Source organism: Nicotiana sylvestris, chromosome 7 (genome assembly GCF_000393655.2).
Source record: "Nicotiana sylvestris chromosome 7, ASM39365v2, whole genome shotgun sequence".
Taxonomy (NCBI): Eukaryota; Viridiplantae; Streptophyta; class Magnoliopsida; order Solanales; family Solanaceae; genus Nicotiana; species Nicotiana sylvestris.
The window spans coordinates 76,268,065-76,288,150 of record NC_091063.1 but is presented as its reverse complement, the minus strand read 5'-3'; positions in this window follow the sequence as shown (position 1 = coordinate 76,288,150).

Sequence of the window (20,086 nt, the reverse complement as noted above, 5' to 3'; positions counted from 1 at the left end):
TCGATCCATTAACACTGGAAATGCCGATTCGATTCTGAAGTCGCAGCACACACACAACCATCTATGATAACTTCTTCGTAGGTTCCATATCACGATACCGTGCCTAGAGGCAAACAAATAAAGATCAACATGCCGATGAGCCTTAACACATCTAATCAAGAATGGTGACACCATAATATTAACAAGAGTCCCTCCAAACTCGAAAGTATTAATTCTCGACCATAGGTAACACAAATACTGGGCTAAAATGATAGAACAACTATCCATACGGCTAAGATAATAACCCACTCGAATACGCAGGAAAAAAGATTCTGCACCACATCTACGATACCATTACAACTCCTCGATGCCCAATTAATAACCAACACTCCACATGTCTTGTAGCCTCTCGAAGATAAGTACATATGTCTCCGTACCGATCCGCAAGACTCTACTAGACTTGCCCATAACTCATGAAACCTAAGTGAACCTAACGCTATGATACCAAGCTATCAAGATCCAAAATTCACTATAGTCCGTGATGGCGCCTAACGCCACCGTCAGGCAAGCCAATGGTGATTAATCAACTTAGTTACTCATTTCATTATTTTTAAAATCATAAATCTCATTAAATAAATAGAGTGAAATCTAGTACTCGGAGAGCACCCGTGATTTTACTTCCTAAATTTTCGTATAAAATATTAATTACAAGGTGAAATGATAATGATTACGTGAACTACAATCATGAACATCCAGTAGGAACCCCGAAAATCTGGTGTCACAAGTGCATTAACATCTACTAAGAAATATAATAAAATACAACACCTGTCTGGAATACAAGTTAGATAGGAGAATGTAAATAACTCCGATGGAGACTCTCTAATCTGCGGATCGTAACATAGAATGAAGCTCACCATTAAGTCGCCGCAATAACTGCGCCTTTACGCCCCAAAGACTACCAAACATATATATATATATATATATATATATATATATATATATATATATGCAACAATGTAGCATAAGTACATAAATCAACGCGTATCCAGTAAGTATCTAGCCTAACCCCGGAGAAGTAATAACGAGGGGTCGACATCGACACTTACTAGTGGTCCAATAAATCAAATACTGTAAGAAGTAAGCATTTATGAGGTAGGTTAAATAAACGATATAAATAAATATAGGTACGTGAAATAATCCGCCTCTGAACAGTAAACTCAAGCTCTCAATTATCGGTTACCTTCTCAGTCGGAGTATATAACTAAAATGATCCCCACAAGATAAGTCGTCAAAACTCAAATCAGGAAAATTCACAGATGCAATGGCTTCTTGTCAAATATTACGCACGACGCTGCTGAGGCAAACGACCGGATCCTATAAGAATATAATATTGTCGAGGCGAACGTCCCGATCCCATAATATTGTATACACTACCGAGGGTCGAACGACACGAATCATAGATGCATCAATTATACTACTGAGGTGAATGACCCGCTCCCATAAGAGTGTGGTACATAATACCAAAGAGGTCAACGACCAAATCCCATTAGAGTAAGAAACTTTAATGGGTCCTTGACACCACTCACGGATATACATGTGAATTATCAAATTTAAGGAAACATTACAATGAATACGTACAACGCACGAGAAATTCGTAAGGAAAGCACAAATTTCTACAGCTAATCAAGTAGCTCGTCCAATTTCTAAAATAGCGAGTCCGTTACTCTATGCGAGTCTAATCTTAGGTCGTAATGCGAAATAAAGTAATTAAACATGCAAGGATATCTCAAATAGCACATTTAAAACATGGCGTGAATCTTAGTCTACTAGGACGTAATCAGTTATTCTACCATACGCACAGACACTCGTTATCTCGTACGTGCGTAGCTCCCACAACATGTAGATGTAATTAATATAGCAGCTACGGGGTAATTTCCCTCTCACAAGGTTAGACATGAGACTTATATCGCTCCGAAGTTCCATAACCGACTCCAATGCCTCTCTAACTTCTCGACTCAAAGCCAAACGATCCGAAACTAGTCAAACAATGTGCAAATCAATCAAAATATGGTATAATGCTTATAATTAATCAATTTATAGAAATTCCTAACTCCGTTCGAAAAGTCAATAAAATCAACCCTCGACGAGCCCGGATTCCAAAAATTTATGAAGATAAACTTTACCCATAACATTACGAACGCTAATATACGATTTATTCCTAATTCCATTTTCAAAATCGTGGTCAAAATCCAAAATTATCAATTCTAGGTTTTTCTCTTAAAATCTCATATATTTTTACAAATTTTCATGTTGAAATTCACATATAATCCATGTATTTCACTAACATTATGTTGAAATTACTTGCCTTGGCGTAGGTGAAAAAAATCTCCCCTTGAAGCTCTCCTAAAATCACCACAACCAAGTGAAAATTAAAAAAAAGGGCTAAATCCCGCATAAAACCAAGTCTTCTCAAGCCCGTTCTTCTTCGTGATCGCGGGAGCATCTTCGCGATAGTGAAGGCTTAAAATCACTGCCTCCAAAATTCCTCTACGCGTTCGTGACCAATGGGCCGTGTTCGCGACGGTTTCAGATCCCACTGCTTCGCGTTCACGGTGTAAGCATAGCTTTTGCGAAGGCTTAACTGCTCCAGGCCCACTCCCCTTCCTTCTACATGTTCGCGACATCTATGTCGCATTCACGTAGGTTGTCTCAGCTCCTTCTCCGCGTTCGCGATGAGCAAACTAGCAGCCCCAAAAATCCTTCTTCGTGAACGCGTGATACCTTCGCGTTCGCGAAGAACAAAACCAGGCACCAACAACAAGCAACGACAATTCATCCAAACTTGGTCCAAAACCATCCCGAAACACACCCGAGGCCTCCGGGACCCCGTCCAATCATACCAACAAATTCTATAACATAGCACAGACATGCTCGAGGCCTCAAATAACATCAAACATCATCAAAATTATGAATCGACGATCGAAAGCTTTCTTTAAACTTTCAAACTCTTAAACTTCGCCGAACGCGTTCAAATTACACCTTAACATCCCAAAATGACGCCAAATTCTGCGTGCAAGTCACAAATCACGATACAAACCTATTCCAAGGTTCGAAACTCCCAACGGACATCAATAACACCAAAATTCACTTCAAATCAAACTTAAGAAATTCTTAAACTTTCGAAATGCCAACTTTCCATAATAAGTGCCGAAATGCTCCCGGACCACCCGATACTCAACCCGAACATACGCCCAAGTCTGAAATTATCGTACAAGCCTATTGGAACCTTCAAATCTCGATTCCGAGATCGTTTATTCAAAAGTCAATCCTTGGTCAATTCTTCCAACTTAAAGCTTCCGAATTGATAATTTTCTTCCGGATCAACTCCGAACTTCCCAAAATCCAATTCCGACCACATGTACAAGTCGTAATACATGAAGTGAAGCTACTAAAGGTCTCAAACCACCAAACAATGTGCTAGGACTCAAAACGACCGGTCGAGTCGTTACAAAGATATTTCACATTAATAAATATCTATAATTTAATAATGTTTAATAAGCGTACTCGTGGGGCGGCAGAATGGTAGGGCAATTTAAGCCATTGCTTTACCCCCCAATTTTTTTTAAGTATATTACTATATATAACATATAATTTATGTAAATATTATTAATAAAAAAAATTTAAATAATATATTTTTCTTCCTCTTCAACTTTAATTTTTCCCTGTCTATGTTACGGTATTTCTTTTTCATTTTATTTTCTAATTTTGACTCGATTTCTTTGAATTAACTACTATTTTGTTTTGTCATGTTTTATTCATATATAAGGAAACAAGTTTTTTTGTGTCTCATTTTTCTAACCGAGAAATTCCGAATGGCAGGTGACACAAGGTTTAAAACTCGGAGGATAATAGGCTTGTCCCTATACTCTTCTCCACTTAAATATTATGCTTTAGGGGATGACAAAGTTTGAAATTGTGATGTACACAAACCTATATATCACGCACTGAGTTCTTACCGCTAGATTAAAGTTCTGTGTTTTTTTATCTCATAATTTTATGGTTTTTATAAAACAAATTTAAAAATCTTTTAATATGTTTTGGCGACCGTAAGCTTCATTCACCGCCCCTCCGTACTCGTCTTGAATTATGTTTTTAAACTCTGATGAAATGCGTCTTTTAACCCTGATCGACAAGCCAGATTTAGACCTTAACCATAATTTGGCAATTCCAATTTGATGATAGTCCCCCTAATATTAAAAAACATATTAATACACCTAAATCAATTAAAGTATTGTATAAAGTTAACTCCAATTAAGGTCTAGTTAACATATGAGATTCTAAGTAAGGGTCAATTAATTCTAAATGAAGGATGTTAGGCATCTTTTAAAGTTAGTATCAAAACAGTTTATCTTTCGGACATAAGTAATTAATCTTAGGCTAAATATGAGTGTAAATTAATTAAATAGATCAGTAGCTCGTTATTTAGAAAACCATTTACATTTTCAAACTTATTAAGGACAGTTGCAAGATAACTAGTGTGATAGACAAATAGAGCAAACTCCAATGGGTGATAAGTGGATTATAGCCTACCCATTTATCTGTCATTTATCTATTTATTGATCTTTATGCGCCCTCCGACATATCAATATCTCAACAGGTAATAAATTGATAGGAAATATCCACATTAAAAATTATTTTCTAAATGACATTTATTTCTCTTCACATATTTATCTTAGAAAACCATCCAGACTCTAAACAAAATAACTGACATTTTTTTTTGCTAGGAACAAGCATTTTATTTATTTAGGACATAGTTATTACAAGGAGGGGATGGAACGTATAGTTCCAATATCCCTCGAGTCCAAAAGTAAGTACGGTAAAACAAAAGGTGGGGGTATCAAAAAGGAGAATATCAGTAGGCTGTGGAAGACTAAGCTTCTTTCCAAAATGGGCCAGCGCATCTGCAACAATATTACCCTCCCGGTCGATGTGGTTGAGCTGTGGCAAACGTAAGTCACGCAACATCAACCTGCAAGCATGAAAGAGATGCAAGCATACGTAAGTCACGCAAAATAACTGACATTGTAGGTACGCGAATAACGTGAAGAACAAAAACTATATTTTAAAATAAATTTGATTTCTCTTCTCATATATATATATATATATATGTATATATGTATATAGGTATATATCTTAGAAGACCATCTGGACTTTAAACAAAATAACTGATATTACAGGGGATTAAATACATGAATAACATGAAGAAAGTACAACACAACTACTACAATAAAAGTTAGGAGTATTTTCTAAAAGAAAATTAATTTCTCTTAACATATTTATCTTAGAAAACCATCCAGACTTTGCACAAAATAACTGACATTGCAGAGAGCTACATACACATGTTTGCTATTAAAACGGATAACAATTAAATTTGCACACGATTTAAAGGATATATGATTTAATTTAACATAAATAATTAAAGAACAGTAAATAATTAAACTGAAATAAGAATAAGCGATCAAACCAATATGTTGAAGTAATTAAGCCCTGTGTTAGGTTTAACGCTAATAATCGACCACAACTGAGCCCTGAGATGGAGTTCCGATACGGCCAAGTCAATGAAAAACTGAAACATACTCAAACAAATGATAAGAGCCCGAATAAACTTTTATTGATTTGATATGCGTGCTAACAATGATCAAAAAATAAAAAGGTCATCCTCTTTATATAGTAAAGGAGTTTTAAACCCTAATACAAGTCTAAATAAAGTAAAAATCTTTATCTTCCTTTTTGCTCCAGAAAATATGATCCGCAGTTAATACCAGGCGTGATTCGTGATGCAATATTCGGCTGATGACAAATATTTTGGCTACTCGTTTGCGCTCTTTAATCATCTTTCCTTTACCCTTGATTCTTCGTTTCGCTCGAGCTTGATTCTTCCCGGGTTCAGCCATGCTCGATTCCCGACATATCATTCGTCCGCTCCCGATTCCGATCTGTGGGCACCTTCGGCCCCATTCGAGCTAGTAATGAATAAAGTTGTTCCTCGCTTCTTAAACGAAAAATCGAGGGTATCTCTATCCCCGATTTTATCCGTACACAGATAGTTCTCTCACTTCTTAGAGAGTAAATTATAGGAGCAATGTGAAGTGACAAATTGACCCAGGTTCCTTCCCTCGTACACCATAAGCAAGTCGACGAACCGAAATGTCCCATCAGTCATGTTGCTCTGATTTTGGACACGCATCAACCGCTAGTTGGTCATCCTCAACAGTTACTAAATATGAAACATCATGCATTCATTTTTTTTGAGTTAAAGTTATATTCTATTGATACTAAAAATTATGTACAGTTGAGTCCGAGGAGCAGCTTTGATAAGTTGCTCCCAATATACATCACAATCTGCTACTAACAATTTTGTGTCTATCTATCCTACACTATTTTCTCAATACAGTCAGTTGTTTAAAACCAACTACAACAAGGATTTCTACTTTTAATTCAATCTATGGAATCCAATCCAGCTGCTGCAATGCTTTTTTCCACTTGACTATGTTCTTCCCTCTAATATGTATGTGTAATTCAATCATGCATTCATTATTCTCTCCCTATAAAAGCTCCGATTTCCTATTTTCGCTTTTTTACTTTCTGATTTCGAATTTCTTTGAGTCACATTCAATTTTTTTATACCCTCATCTGTTCACTAATCCTCCAATTCTTTATAACCTGTTCTTCATATCTTCGTACCTTCATAGCTCATCTTCAAACCTTCAATTCTTCATACCAAATCTTTAAACCATTATATAAAACCTTCAAATCTTCATATTTCCAAACATAGATGGCTAAGACTTCAAAATCGATCCCCCAAAACACCGCTCCAACGACTTCTTCCTCAGCCACCGACACTGAGGCAACGCCTCCGGTAGTAGCCATGGGACCTCCTCTTACAAATTTTATCCCCCCCGACTTCTCCATAGACAATGACTTTAAAGTCGAAAGAGCCTCCGTACAAAGGGATCGGGGTGATGAGGCGTGGAGGTACTTTTGCTCCGTAATCGAGGAGACACTCGAAGCTGTCAGAGAGGATTGTAAGTGGGAAGGCAAGGACATAGTCATTCCCAGTCCTGAAGAGGACATCACGATGCACGTGGAATGATAGTTAAGTGTTTACATATATCCTTTCACGTTTTGTTTTGTTGATATAGTGGTCCTGAAACTTTACAAGAGGTACGAAATTTCCCTCGAGCAAGTCCACCCTTCTTTTTAGAGGATCGTGATCCTTCTCTGTCACTTTGCAAATAATACGGATGAGCCTCAGTTCACGGTAGATCAGCTACTCCGAGTTTACAGCCCCCAAATCTTCCGAGGGGTGGGGGGAGGGGGTTAATCAAACTTTCCCATCGCGAAAAGAAATCTCCGTTCTCCTATATAGGCGAAGATAGGTGTGAGCACGTGATTTTTTCCCTATGAGAACTACTCCCAAAAATTCAAAATAAAATAGTTTTGTGTTGTTTGTAATTTATTTGTATTTTTGTCGGCGCATGTTTATTTCTACTTTAAATGAGAAACAATACAAAAAATATGTGTTTGCATGTGCATTTAGGGTTTAATTTTACAAATTAGGAATTAATTAAACAATCAAGTTTGTTTTATGAAATGGAAAAATCAAAAAAATTTATGCTTTGCATTTTTAGCATTTGATGTCCGATTGTGCGATTTTGTTTTCCCATTTGTTAGTCAAATTACGTGTGATAATTAACTAGCATTTTTATAAGTTAATTTGATTTATAAATCAATGTAGGTTTTTGGTTTTTAAATTGGAAAATTAGTTTAAGAAGAAAAAGAAACAAATAAAACAAGAAAAATTACTGGTCGGATTGGGCTTAGGCCCACCACGTTTTGCCCGTTCACACACGCCCAAATGACCCCGGTCCAGTCCATCTCAAAGACACCCAAATGGAATCGTTTTGGGGAAGCCCTGATCATGGCCATTGATCTCGCTTGATCAACGGTCCAAATCACTTCGCCCTCACCCGTAACCTCATACCCGACCCGTGGCCCCGAACCGCCCCATCCCCTACTAAAACCAAACGACGCCGTCCCCATTAAGGGAATTAATCCAGGACGTCAACCTTCATTGATCCAACGGACCACATCAAATCCCCACCCCACTATATATTCCCAAACCATACCCCGCCCCCCAAACCAAGCCCCCCATTTCATTCTCTCCCAAACCTCGTCTCTTTCAGAGACGAGGAACCCTAATAGCCGCCACCCATCTCTTCACCATAAACCCGACGGCACTGGCTCCGATGACGGCCAAAATAATACCCCAGAACCTCCTAACCACCCTCAACCTGAATCTCCACTCCGTTTGCCTCGAATCAACCTCCAGCTTCTCGAATCTTCAATCGAAGATTCGAGCAGAACTCGAACCTACCGCAACCAAGCCCAAATTCATACCCTGGCACCCCATGACCTCCCTCGTGCCCGAACCACCTTTGGTTTGAGTCGAATCTGGCTAGAAACACTCAAACCCTAGAAAACCAAAACTGGTTTCTGTCCGAAGTTTAAGGGAATTTGGGTGTTTAACTGACCTTATTCGAAGTGTTCTCAGTTGAGAACACTCGATTAAGGTCCGTTCGACCTCAAACAGTTCGAGTTTGAGTTCGAATCAGGGTCATCCAGGTCCCGAGTTCTTGAGGTATTTTCCCTTTCATGTTTGTTCCAGTTTGTGTTTGTTTATTTTGTTTATTTGTTTAGTTTAGTTTTATTGGTTTTTCAATTTCTTTTGTCGACTAATTCTGCCCATCTTCAATGACCCTTTATTTGGTCAAACTTTTTCTGGTCATGGTTAATGAATGTGATAAAACTATATAATCGATTTGAATGAGTGTCGTCGATTAGTTAAGTTTTATTATGAATCCCTATTTCCATCAATACGATTCGAATCACCTATGTTCATGTTCGATTCTTATTTGCTATTGATTGTATGTGTTGTAATTCGTATAGTTGATTGAATAAGTGTCGTCGATTAGTTTTACATGCTTCAATTCTGATTAAATAACCTGATAATAATGTGATTCGTACTGCTTCAATTCTGACTGAATCGGGGTTCTTCTGTTGATGCCATTTGATCTGATTTAAATGCTAGTTTGAACGTCATTTGAATTCGAATTGAATTGGTTATAGATGAAAGATGTAGTATAAATTAAAGGGTTTAAGGTAGGACATTAAGTCACAGGAGTTTTCAGGGGTATTTTGGGGTTTTAAAAGGGTTGAAAGGGTTAGTGTTAGTGGTCTGACCATGAGGGTACTTAATTTACCATTAAACTAATATTTTGTCTAGTAGTAGTGGCTTGGAAAACATAATAGCATGGGGATTAATGGAATTTTATAAGCTTCCCATCCCTTTGGTTCAAGACACATGATAATGGGCTGTAAGAGAATATCATGGGCATAAAGATGGTGGTGGTATTAGTTTAATTGCTTTTGAGAGGGGGAAAGGTCTATTTTTGGGGAGATAAATAGAGCAAGGTTTAGACATTGAGGAGGACCTTTTTTTGGAGGAATATGCAGAAAAGGTTGAGAGTCAAAAACAAATAGAAAAGTCCAAAGATTGGCACACACTGCCTGACTTTGAAAAAGATTGAGAAAACCCAATGTGGCATTAGTTTCCTGAAGTCAAATTAGAATTCCAGTTGATGAGTTGCATGTTTCTAGCTTGATTTCTGATTGTGAGAGTCTCAGAGGTTCCCTGGTTGGTCTTCTAGTGATTTTGGGTTTATTCAGGCTGGTTTTGAGTCAGTTTTGGTAATTATGTTGGATTTTTAAACACTTCTGGATTTCTGGTTTATCTCTTGGGTCTGCTGCATATGTCACTAGCTGTTGGTACTCGCAATGTTTGTTCGCTGTTCTGCTGTGTTGTATTGCTACTGCTGCTGATCCTCTTCTTCTTCTTCTTGTCCTGTTTTCCAATCCAGGTACATGATGAATCTCCACATCATGTAGAGTTTGGTTGAAATAAAAATGAAATGGAAACCTAACTTCATTAGAAAACTCCAGTAGCTACTATATCTTTCTTATAATTGAATATAATGGATTGCATTGTAATTAGGACTGTTTGTTTAAGTAATTTGGAATGGCTGAATCTACAGCTTGTAATAAACTTCCTTTGAACTGCTTCGAACCCATTCAAATTTGTGATTATCTACTGCAATTCAGTACAATGGGTGTATGTGTAGTTTAGTGTTCATTTATGTTCAAAAAGAAAAGTTGTAAACGGTGGGATTTGAAATCGAGTTTGATATCCAGTTGAGTATGTATTGTATTGCAGTAACTCATATCATGCAAATTAGTTCATAATATACAGGTGTTAACTAGCGTTGGTAGAAGTGTATGACCAATAGGCTAATTCTTGAAGGCTTGACACGCAATATTGTTGTCGAACTCAAAGCTACCTCTTAATTTGCTCTTTCACCTTTAGTAAAAAACGGAACAGTAGTTAAGTAGCTGAAATAATTTAATCTTCAAACCATGTTCTGTTCATTTGAGTAAAAGGACGCAGTAATTCCGATGGGTATTCGATTTGATTTCGCTGAAGCTGCATCGGTCTAGTGGTCAGCCTAATTCTAGGCCACATGAGCTTTAGCGCTTTAATAAATGGCCCGGGTTTTACCTTATTTGTATACTCGCATGGGCCTCGGCTGAAGACTACGTCAGGCCGGCTTTTGGTTGTGCCAATTCACATTTCTTCGGGCTTATCCTTGAGCCTTGAGACATTTTGGTTTGCAAGTATTGTTTTAGGCCATTGACAAAATCGATTAGGATTTTTCCATGTTTTAGAGACAAATTAATTAGAAAATCTTAGTTCGCTTGAGGACGGACCTATAAATGAAATGAGACGAGCCTCGCCAAATAGAACACATGAGTTGCGGGGCCCTCAATAAATGGATATCATGAATACATAGAATTCGGGATGGGCCGTTTAGCAAATTTCACGGCCTTCCCCAAAGTAATAACGCGTTAGTCACTGTTAGGCGCATACTTTAATAACATTACCTTCTTAAACCCGGGTGCACATTTATGTGACCCAAATTCAAATCTCAACGAAGTCGAAATATGTCGACAATCACGGGTACATTAATTGTGACGTGGTTCAGGATGCATTTCCATGATGTTGCAATTCGTTTTTTAAATAATGAATGAGACGAGCCTCGACAAACGAAATATATAAGCTGCGGGGCCCTCTATAAGTATTTGTAAAATTCTTTAGACTTCGGGATGTGCCGTTTAGCAAAAGTTCACGGCCTTCCCCAAAATGATGATACGCTAGTCGCTTTTAGACGCGCCTTTAATAATTTACTTTCTTAAACTCGGGTGCACATTTATGTGACCCAAATCCAAATCTCAACAGAGTCGAAATGTGTCGATAACCACGGGTACATTGATGTGACGTGGTTCGAGATACGTTTTCACAACGTTGCAATTTTCTGTGTAAATAATAATGATAATAATAAAAGCGGTTAAAAGTTAAAATTTGCACATAGGTTCATAATTGTATAAAAATAAGATAATTAAGCCAAATATGACAGTTGAGAGACCGTGCTAGAACCACGGAACTCGGGAATGCCTGACACCTTCTCCCGGGTTAAAAGAATTCCTTATCCGGATTTCTGGTGTGCAGACTGTTAAACAGAGTTAATCTTTTCCTCGATTCGGGATTCAACCGGTGACTTAGACACCATAAATCTCCCAAGTGGCGACTCTGAATCAAATAATAAATCCCATTTCGATTGTCCTTTAACTGGAAAAACTCCCTTTACGTCCCTTCGCAGGGGTGTAGGTGAAAAAGGAGGTGTGACAACTCTGGCGACTCTGCTGGGGACATAACCCAGAATCTCTGGTTCAGGGTTCAGAATTCGAGTTTAGATAAATTGTTATATTTGGCTTTGTTTATTATCTGATTTTTACATGTTCGGGCCTAATGTGCTAAATGCTACTTTTACCGCTTTGATATTGTCTGAACTGTATATAAACTATGCCGAAACCCTTGTCTTCTTACCTCCGGGGATGTGCTTGCTGGTTGAGACTCCCTATTCTGTTAGTGTCATACCCTGAAATAAGAAAGAGGTCGGACAAATTACAAAGTCGGACGATCCCGCGGGTCCCCGGTACGTAGCCCCCTCCTCGACTCGAGTTATCCGCTCGGGTACACAGTCTAGAACAAATACCCAGGTTACGAACCTAGAATAACTCAGCGTCATGCCGGATCCCTAGTAGGAACGCTTGTTTGCATCATATGCATTTGACTTTGGAGGCTCAATACATGGGTTGGGTCTCTCTAGGACAGGTGTGACAAAACGACAGAAGACCATCCTGATGCATCCAACTTGCTACTTGTGCATTTGTTTGCTTTAGACTTGCATGCTGACCGACTTTGAATACTTTGAGGAAAGAGAGATAGAGATAGTTAATCGCCTGTTGTGAAAAATCAATGTCCAAATAGTGTCGAAACTCTGTCGAATTTTTGAGAAAAAAAAAAGAAAAAAAAGGGTTTTGTTTATGAGAAATGGTTTTTATTTGCCATTGAAAAGAGTCTTGTTTTATCTACCCAAACTACGCCGGTTTTATTCTCACAGGGTGCGGGATACGTAGGCAACCCTCATCAGGTCCAACCTTCCCTTTTACAAAAATAGCCAAAAATGTCAAAATTTTAAATTGTCAACATAAATGAGTCGGGTGATGCCGTTTCTGGCAAGAATAGCCGAATGTTCCCGAAAGGGACACCGGAAGGCTGACTTTGCATAAACGGTCACTTTTAGTCATTTGGATTTTTGATCAGTTGACTCACCCAACTTTAAAATTTTCGTTCCCGAAGTGCTGAAAAGCCGTGTACGGGACCGAATCTTCCTTTCAATTTGTGAAAAAAAATATAGTCAATTAGTTGAGTCAAATAAAATTTCTTAATTACCTTAATAAATGTGCAAGATGAACACGATGCAAAATGAACCTTTTTCAATAATGACCAAAATCCCTTTCATGTTGCGGTTGTGGTGGGATGATTTAGGTAGTGAAGGGCAAGATGAGGTCAAGGAATATCTGAAAGGTCTTATAGGTTTATTGGAAATCCAGCCTCGGGGGGATATCATAAGAGCTTTGACCACCTGCTGGGACCCGACACACAATGTCTTCCACTTCTCCGATTTTTAACTCACCCCGACTTTGGAGGAAATAGCCGGGTACATCGAAAATGCTGAAGTTCCGTTGAGGCAAAATACTGGTTGCTCCAAGAGCTGTCATTGTGAATCGGTTCTTAGATTCGTTAAAGATACCCAGGACGGTCCACAACCCAGATTTGGCCGCAGGTTTTTGTAATCCGCGCTTCATATACGACAGATACAGTCATGTCGGAGGATTCAACAACCCGGATAACAAGTTATGCAGTAAGAGTAACCGTCAGAAGTGGGACGAGCATAGACGAGTGGCTTTTATGATAACCTTTTTGGGCCTTTTGGTATTTCCAAGGAAATACGGAAACATTGATCTGAAAATAGCTGGGGTCGTCAGTACTTTGCTCATTCAAGACGAAAGCACTCTTGCGCCTATGATAGTATCTGATATCTTCCGAGCTCTCACAGCCTACAAAGCGAAAGGGAACTTCTTCGAGGGGTGTAACTTGTTGCTACAAATATGGATGACTGAGCATCTCTGCCACCGTTCCCAGCTCTTGAGTTATGGTTCCTCGAAGAAAACTTGCATAGAAGAGTTCTACATAAGAATAAAGGGGGCCAGTCTACCCGAGGGAGTTACAACATGTACATCATTCTTTCGGACCCTCACCGCCAGCCAAATACAGTGGACACTAGGATGGTTGCCCGTGGACGAGGTCATCCATATGCCAACAGCTAGGGCCCACTTTCTATTGATGAGGCTCAAGAGCATTCAGCCTTACGCGCCATATCGGGTTTTGAGACAACTCGGAAGATGCCAAATACTGCCTCAGGAGGAAGATCTTAGAGCTCAAGTAATTGAGATTAGCCCTAACGGACAATTCCCTGAAGCAAGAGTCCATCAGATCTGGAGTGAATGCCAATATTTAAAAGCAGATACTTGCGTGCAGGATCAGGCCAGAGGCGAAGTGGCGCCAGGATACCTTGCTTGGTACATGGGAGAACTTGAGCACGAAAGGCCGGCTAAAAGGCCCCATCTCCAGGAGTTCGTCCAGTCGTCGCAAGAACAGTGGGGTTGGTTGGCTAAAGAAGAGAGCTACAGGGCAGAAATAGGCAAACTGAGGCAACAGATTGGAGACCTGGAATTTGAAAATAGCCTACAAGTTGATGCTGACCGGGGAGAAAGGAGCAAATTGACCCAAGAAAATGAAGCGCTGAAAGCCCAAATCCGATAGATGAGGAGAGATACTGACAAACAACAAAGGAGTCGGTCGGATGAGCGGATAATAAAAGGGTTAAAAAAGGAAATCGGTGAGTACCGGGATGATTTGAAGAGATCTGAGGCTACCATAGCACAACTCCAGGCACAATGGGCAAAGAGAACGAAAGAGCACACACAGTACTTACAGCAGGCAAGGAAAGATTATGAAAAGACCATTGTCGGTCTAAAAAGGAAGGTGACCACCCTAGAGAGCAAGGCGGCTCAACAAGCCAAGGCTTTTGAAACAAAGAGTAAACACTGCTATAATCTGATGGCCTCGATGGAGGACGAAATACAGCAGTTACGGAAACAACGTCTGCATGATTCTCGGGTTTTGAAGGCTAGAGGGGATCAGATAGAACACCTACTTCTAGAGAAAGACCGAACCAGGAACAAGATTCTGACTATTACTCGTTCTATCACCAAGAAATGTCGGGAGTGTGAAAACATGACCCGTACTACCTTCTTCTCGGCGGTGATGATATTCGTGAAGCAAATCATGCATAAATTGGAGCGGCTGGAAAGGAACCTTACACCTAAACCCGCAGTTAGGCCGAATGACGCCCCGCAGACACCCAAATTTAAAACTTTAATGTGTTCATAGTTTGAATCTGCATTTTTTAGAGTCTGTTGTCTGTTAGAGTCTGTCTTTATTTCGCATCAGAGTATGTCAGTAGTTATTGAGTTTGTGCTTGGTTTGGTTTCGAGTCTGTTATTTTCCTTTCCAAAAAGCGTCTGGTTTGTAATAGAATGTTTATTAGTGAAAATTCGAAAATTTCTTTTTTTTACTTCTCACACTTATGGGGAATAACTACGCCCAGTCTGATTCATACGGGGACATGATACGTAGGCAATCCACATAAGATTCGACCAGCGCTAAAAAGAAAAGGCAAAGTGAATAAAAGAAAGGAAAAGAAAGAAATAAAAAGAGAGGTAAAGAAAGTTTCAGAAACACTTAAACGAGCCACAAACAAAGTAAGCTGGAATGACACATGCAGTCGAAGCAAAGACATGTTAGAAATGGTTAAACTGCCTAGGAACATTCCATCCCCCAACGTGAAATTGCAATATGTGTTAAACTCTAACGCTAACAAGTTTGTTGTTTATCCAGAGAGAGATTTCGAACCAGTTAGTTTGTTAGAATGTTTTGGCAGATTATCATTACCAAACAAGATCCAAAGGGCCCATACTAAAAAACATGACTAGTTCAGACCAAAGTGTCAAGGATGAAAGGACGGAGAATCAAATGCTGAAGGAGGAAATGGATAAGATGAGATAGGAGATAAAAGAAATGCAGCTGGCCTTAGCTAGGGTACAAAAGGTGCCTAACCCTCCCGTTATTCCCACTCTCCCACTAGGACACACGCCGGAATACCCTCCCCTCAGACCTTCGACAAGCTTCCCCAGCCACCAATACTATCAGGGAAGAAATGCCTATGATCCCCAAGCTTCACAACCCAATCAGAACCCTCCCTCACCAAATGTCCCTGTTTTCGTGGCACCCCCACCAGCCACACTACAAAGATCATCTAGCGAGCCGTTGTTTCATCACAATAACCAGTATTACCCCCCTGAACCAACCTTCAAAGCACCCAAGCCTCATACTTATAATACTCACTTCGAGCTCCCGGTAGAGACTAAAAAGCCGGCTAAGAGCCCAGAGCAAGACGAAGTGCTTCGAAAGTTTAAAAGCCTGGAGCAGTCCTTCGGGAATATCCATGGGTTAGGCAACCAAGTCAGTGTGGCCTACAATTGCCGACAGGTTTTAAGATGCCAAAGTTTGATCTATATGAGGGACATGGTGATCCCATGGCACATATACGAGGGGTTTTTAGTAAGATAAGAGGGGAAGGTGGAAAGGATGAGCTGCTAATAGCTTATTTTGGTCAAAGTTTAAGCGGGTCCGCACTGGAATGATACACGAGGTAGGATCCTAGCAGGTGGTATACCTGAGACGATCTAGCACAAGCATTTGCAGGTCACTTCCAGTATAACCTTGAGATTGTCCCTGACCGTTTCACATTGCTAAAACTTGAGAAGAAGCATGGGGAAAGCTTCCGAGAATTTGGGTTCCGCTGGAGAGAGCAGGCAGCAAGAGTTGATCCTCCGATGAGAGAGGGGGAAATGGTGGACTACTTTCTACAGACTCTAGAGCCAATTTACTTTGGTCACTTGGTGACGTCAGTTGGCAAATCTTTCAATGAAGTAGTAAAAATGGGTGCTATGATTTAAGAGGTACTTAAGTCCAACAAAATCTTGAGCTATTCGGCGATTATAGCAACAACTCAGGCCATTCAGAGCGGCACGGGAGGTGCGCTCTGGAAGAAGAAAAGGGAAGATGTCGCAACAGTCGAAGCAGGTACTTGGTCCAGATCCAGAGGCCCCCCCTCACTACCAACCTAAACCCCATCACTCAAATTACCCACACATTCCATATGACCCTACACAGCCCTACTACCCACCACAAGAGCCACATTTCTCTGTCCATCACACCCAAACTTACACCCAGCCTCCGGCTCGCCCACAATGGCGGGCGCTGGCTCCCCAAACTACATATCCACCTCCACAAAACACATATCCACCTCCACAAAACACATACCCACCACCAAGGGACCAGGTTTCCGTGGGAATCAGACTTTCAGGAATGAAAGGGTGCAGAGGCAGAGAACATTCACTCCGCTGGGAGAAACCTATACTACTCTGTTCCACAAATTGAGGCAGTTAGGCCTATTGAGTCCTGTGGAGCCCAAATTGCCAAATCCCCTTCCCAAAAATCTGGATCACTCGGTAAGTTGTGAATACTGTTCGGGGGCTCCCGGGCATGAGACTGAGAAGTGTTGGAAGTTGAAGACTGCCATACAAGATCTTATTGACACAAATAGGATCGAGGTCCAGGAGCTAGAGGCACCCAACATCAATCAGAACCCGCTGCCGGCACACCACAGAACCCACATGATCGAGCTTGTGCACGAAGGAGGAGAGGTAAAGAAACCCTCACAGATGGTGATGATGATCCGTGCTAGTCCAAAAGAAAAGTTAACAAGGGGAAAAAAGGTGGTACAGTTGGGAAGGGTAGATGACAAGCCAGTTGTGGTAATGGGGAAAGGTTCGTCTGTTGTTGCGAAGAAGCCAGAGCCAGTCAAGGTAGTGCTGCAGGGAGTACCAAGCACACTAGTGTTAGTTGTGAAGGGGGCCCGCGTAGAACCTGTTGTTATCATGCCAGTAATGCAGTTGTCGATAACAAGTGAGAAAGTTGTGCCCTGGAGCTACAGTCAAGTGACGGTGATGCATAAGGGGAAGGAGGTTGTGGAAGAAGTATGCGAGGCCCAGGGGTTAACTCGTTCGGGAAGGTGTTTTGCTCCCGCAGAATTGAGAATGGCCAATCCTATAACAATAAAGAAGCCAGTGACGGAGGAAGAAGCTGAGGAGTTTTTGAAGAAGATGAAGGCACAAGACTACTCCATTGTAGAACAGTTGAGGAACACCCCGGCCCAGATTTCATTGCTATCCTTGTTGATCCATTCAAGTGATCATTGTCGGGTACTGATAAAAATACTGAACGAGGCCCATGTTACAGATAAAATCTTCGTAAACCATCTGGAGAGGATAGTGCACAAAATCTTTGAGGTAAACCGAGTGACATTTTCGGATGATGAATTGCCGACAGAAGGTACAGAACACAACAAAGCCCTCTACTTGACCGTGAAATGCGAAGACTCGGTGGTCACCCAAGTATTGATTGATAATGGTTCAAGTGACAACATCTGTACTTTGAGTACTCTAAACAAGCTGAAGGTTGATCATGACCGGATTCAAATGAACAACGTCTGTGTCCGAGGTTTTAATGGGGGCGGTACTGACAGGTGGGTGATATCATACTAGAATTAACCATTGGTCCAGTCGAATTCACCATGCAATTCCAAGTGGTAGACGTGGCAGTATCATACAATCTTCTATTGGGGCGACCCTGGATCCATGCTGCCAAAGCAGTGCCTTCTACATTGCACCAGATGGTCAAATTTGAATGGGATAGACAAGAGATTGTGGTACATAGGGATGACGGTACAAGCGCCATTAGTGATGCCATTGTGCTCTTCATAGAAACTGATGATGACTAGGGCCCATGGGTTTATCAGGTTTTTGACGTAGTCTCAGTGGACAAAATTCCTGAGGGCGGGGGCCTTCCACTTCCCAGGATCGCAGCTGCGACCTTCATGATAGCCTCGGAAATGTTAAACAGCGGGTTTGTACAAGGAAAAGGTTTGGGGATTGATCTGCAGGGTTTTGTCCAGCCAGTTTCTTTGCCCAAGAACCTGGATACTTTTGGGCTGGGATTCAAGCCTACAACGACAGATGTAAGGCGGGCTCGAAAGTTGAAGAAGAAAGTTTGGGTTCTTCCCAAGCCAATTTCACGTCTTTCTAGATCCTTTGCCGGAGCAGGTAGCGGAAGGTTGTCAGTCCCCAAAATTCTCGGACCTCTGATTGGGCCAGACGGAGATTTGAATGAGGGTTTTGAAAGGCTGTTCGCCGATGTCAACATGATAGAAGCTGGAGAAGGGTCCAGTAGGACAAATATACAGTTTGTAGGACCTAGGGCCAATATCAACAATTGGGCAGTTACTCCTCTTCCTACCCGGAGGGAGTCGTGGTAGTGGACTCTGATTTTTCTTTTTCGTTTTTGGATTATTCCAGGGTTGTAATCCAGTTTTGTTTTATATTCGGCAAAGTGTGAAACTCTGTTATCCCGTATTTTAATAAAGTGAAAGCTTTTCTTTTCTTATTTTGTTCTAATTATGTTTTCTCCTTTTTTCTTTCTGAACATTTCTCTTTATATTGGTTCTAATGACATGGCATGCACAATGGATCTTCAACCTAGTCTAAAAGATCAATCTAATTCCGAACTAATGGTGCAAGAGGTCGATTATGATAATGAATCGGAATACGATGAGGATGAAGCCTTCGAAGAGATAAATAGAGAGTTAAGCCAGTTTGAAGAGAAATCCAAGCCCAACTTAAATGACACAGAAGCCATCAATTTGGGGGATGCAGATGATATCCGGGAAACTAAAATAAAAATCCACATTGCACCGAATATCAGGGAAGAAATAATCAAAGCACTTATTGAGTTTAAAGATGTTTTTGCATGGTCGTATGATGACTTGCCGGGCTTAAGCACCGATCTAGTGGTTCACAAATTGCCCACTGACCCGGCGTGCCCTCCCGTCAAGCAGAAATTGAGGAAGTTCAAGAAAGATATGAGTGTGAAGATTAAAAAAGAAGTAACCAAGCAGCTGCAGGCAAAGGTTATTCGGGTCACTCGATATCCTGATTGGTTGGCTAATGTGGTGCCAGTGCCGAAGAAAGATGGGAAGATCAGAGTGTGTGTCGATTACCGCAATTTGAATAGGGCAAGCCCCAAGGACAACTTTCCATTACCCAACATCCATATCTTGATCGATAATTGTGCCGAGTGTGAGATCGGGTCTTTTGTAGATTGCTATGCTGGGTATCATCAGATTCTGATGGATGAAGAAGATGCGGAAAAGACGACATTTATTACGCCATGGGGGACTTATTGCTACCGGGTAATGCCATTTGGTTTGAAGAACGCTAGGGCAACGTACATGATAGCAATGACTAAGTTGTTTCATGACATGATACACAAAGAGATTGAGGT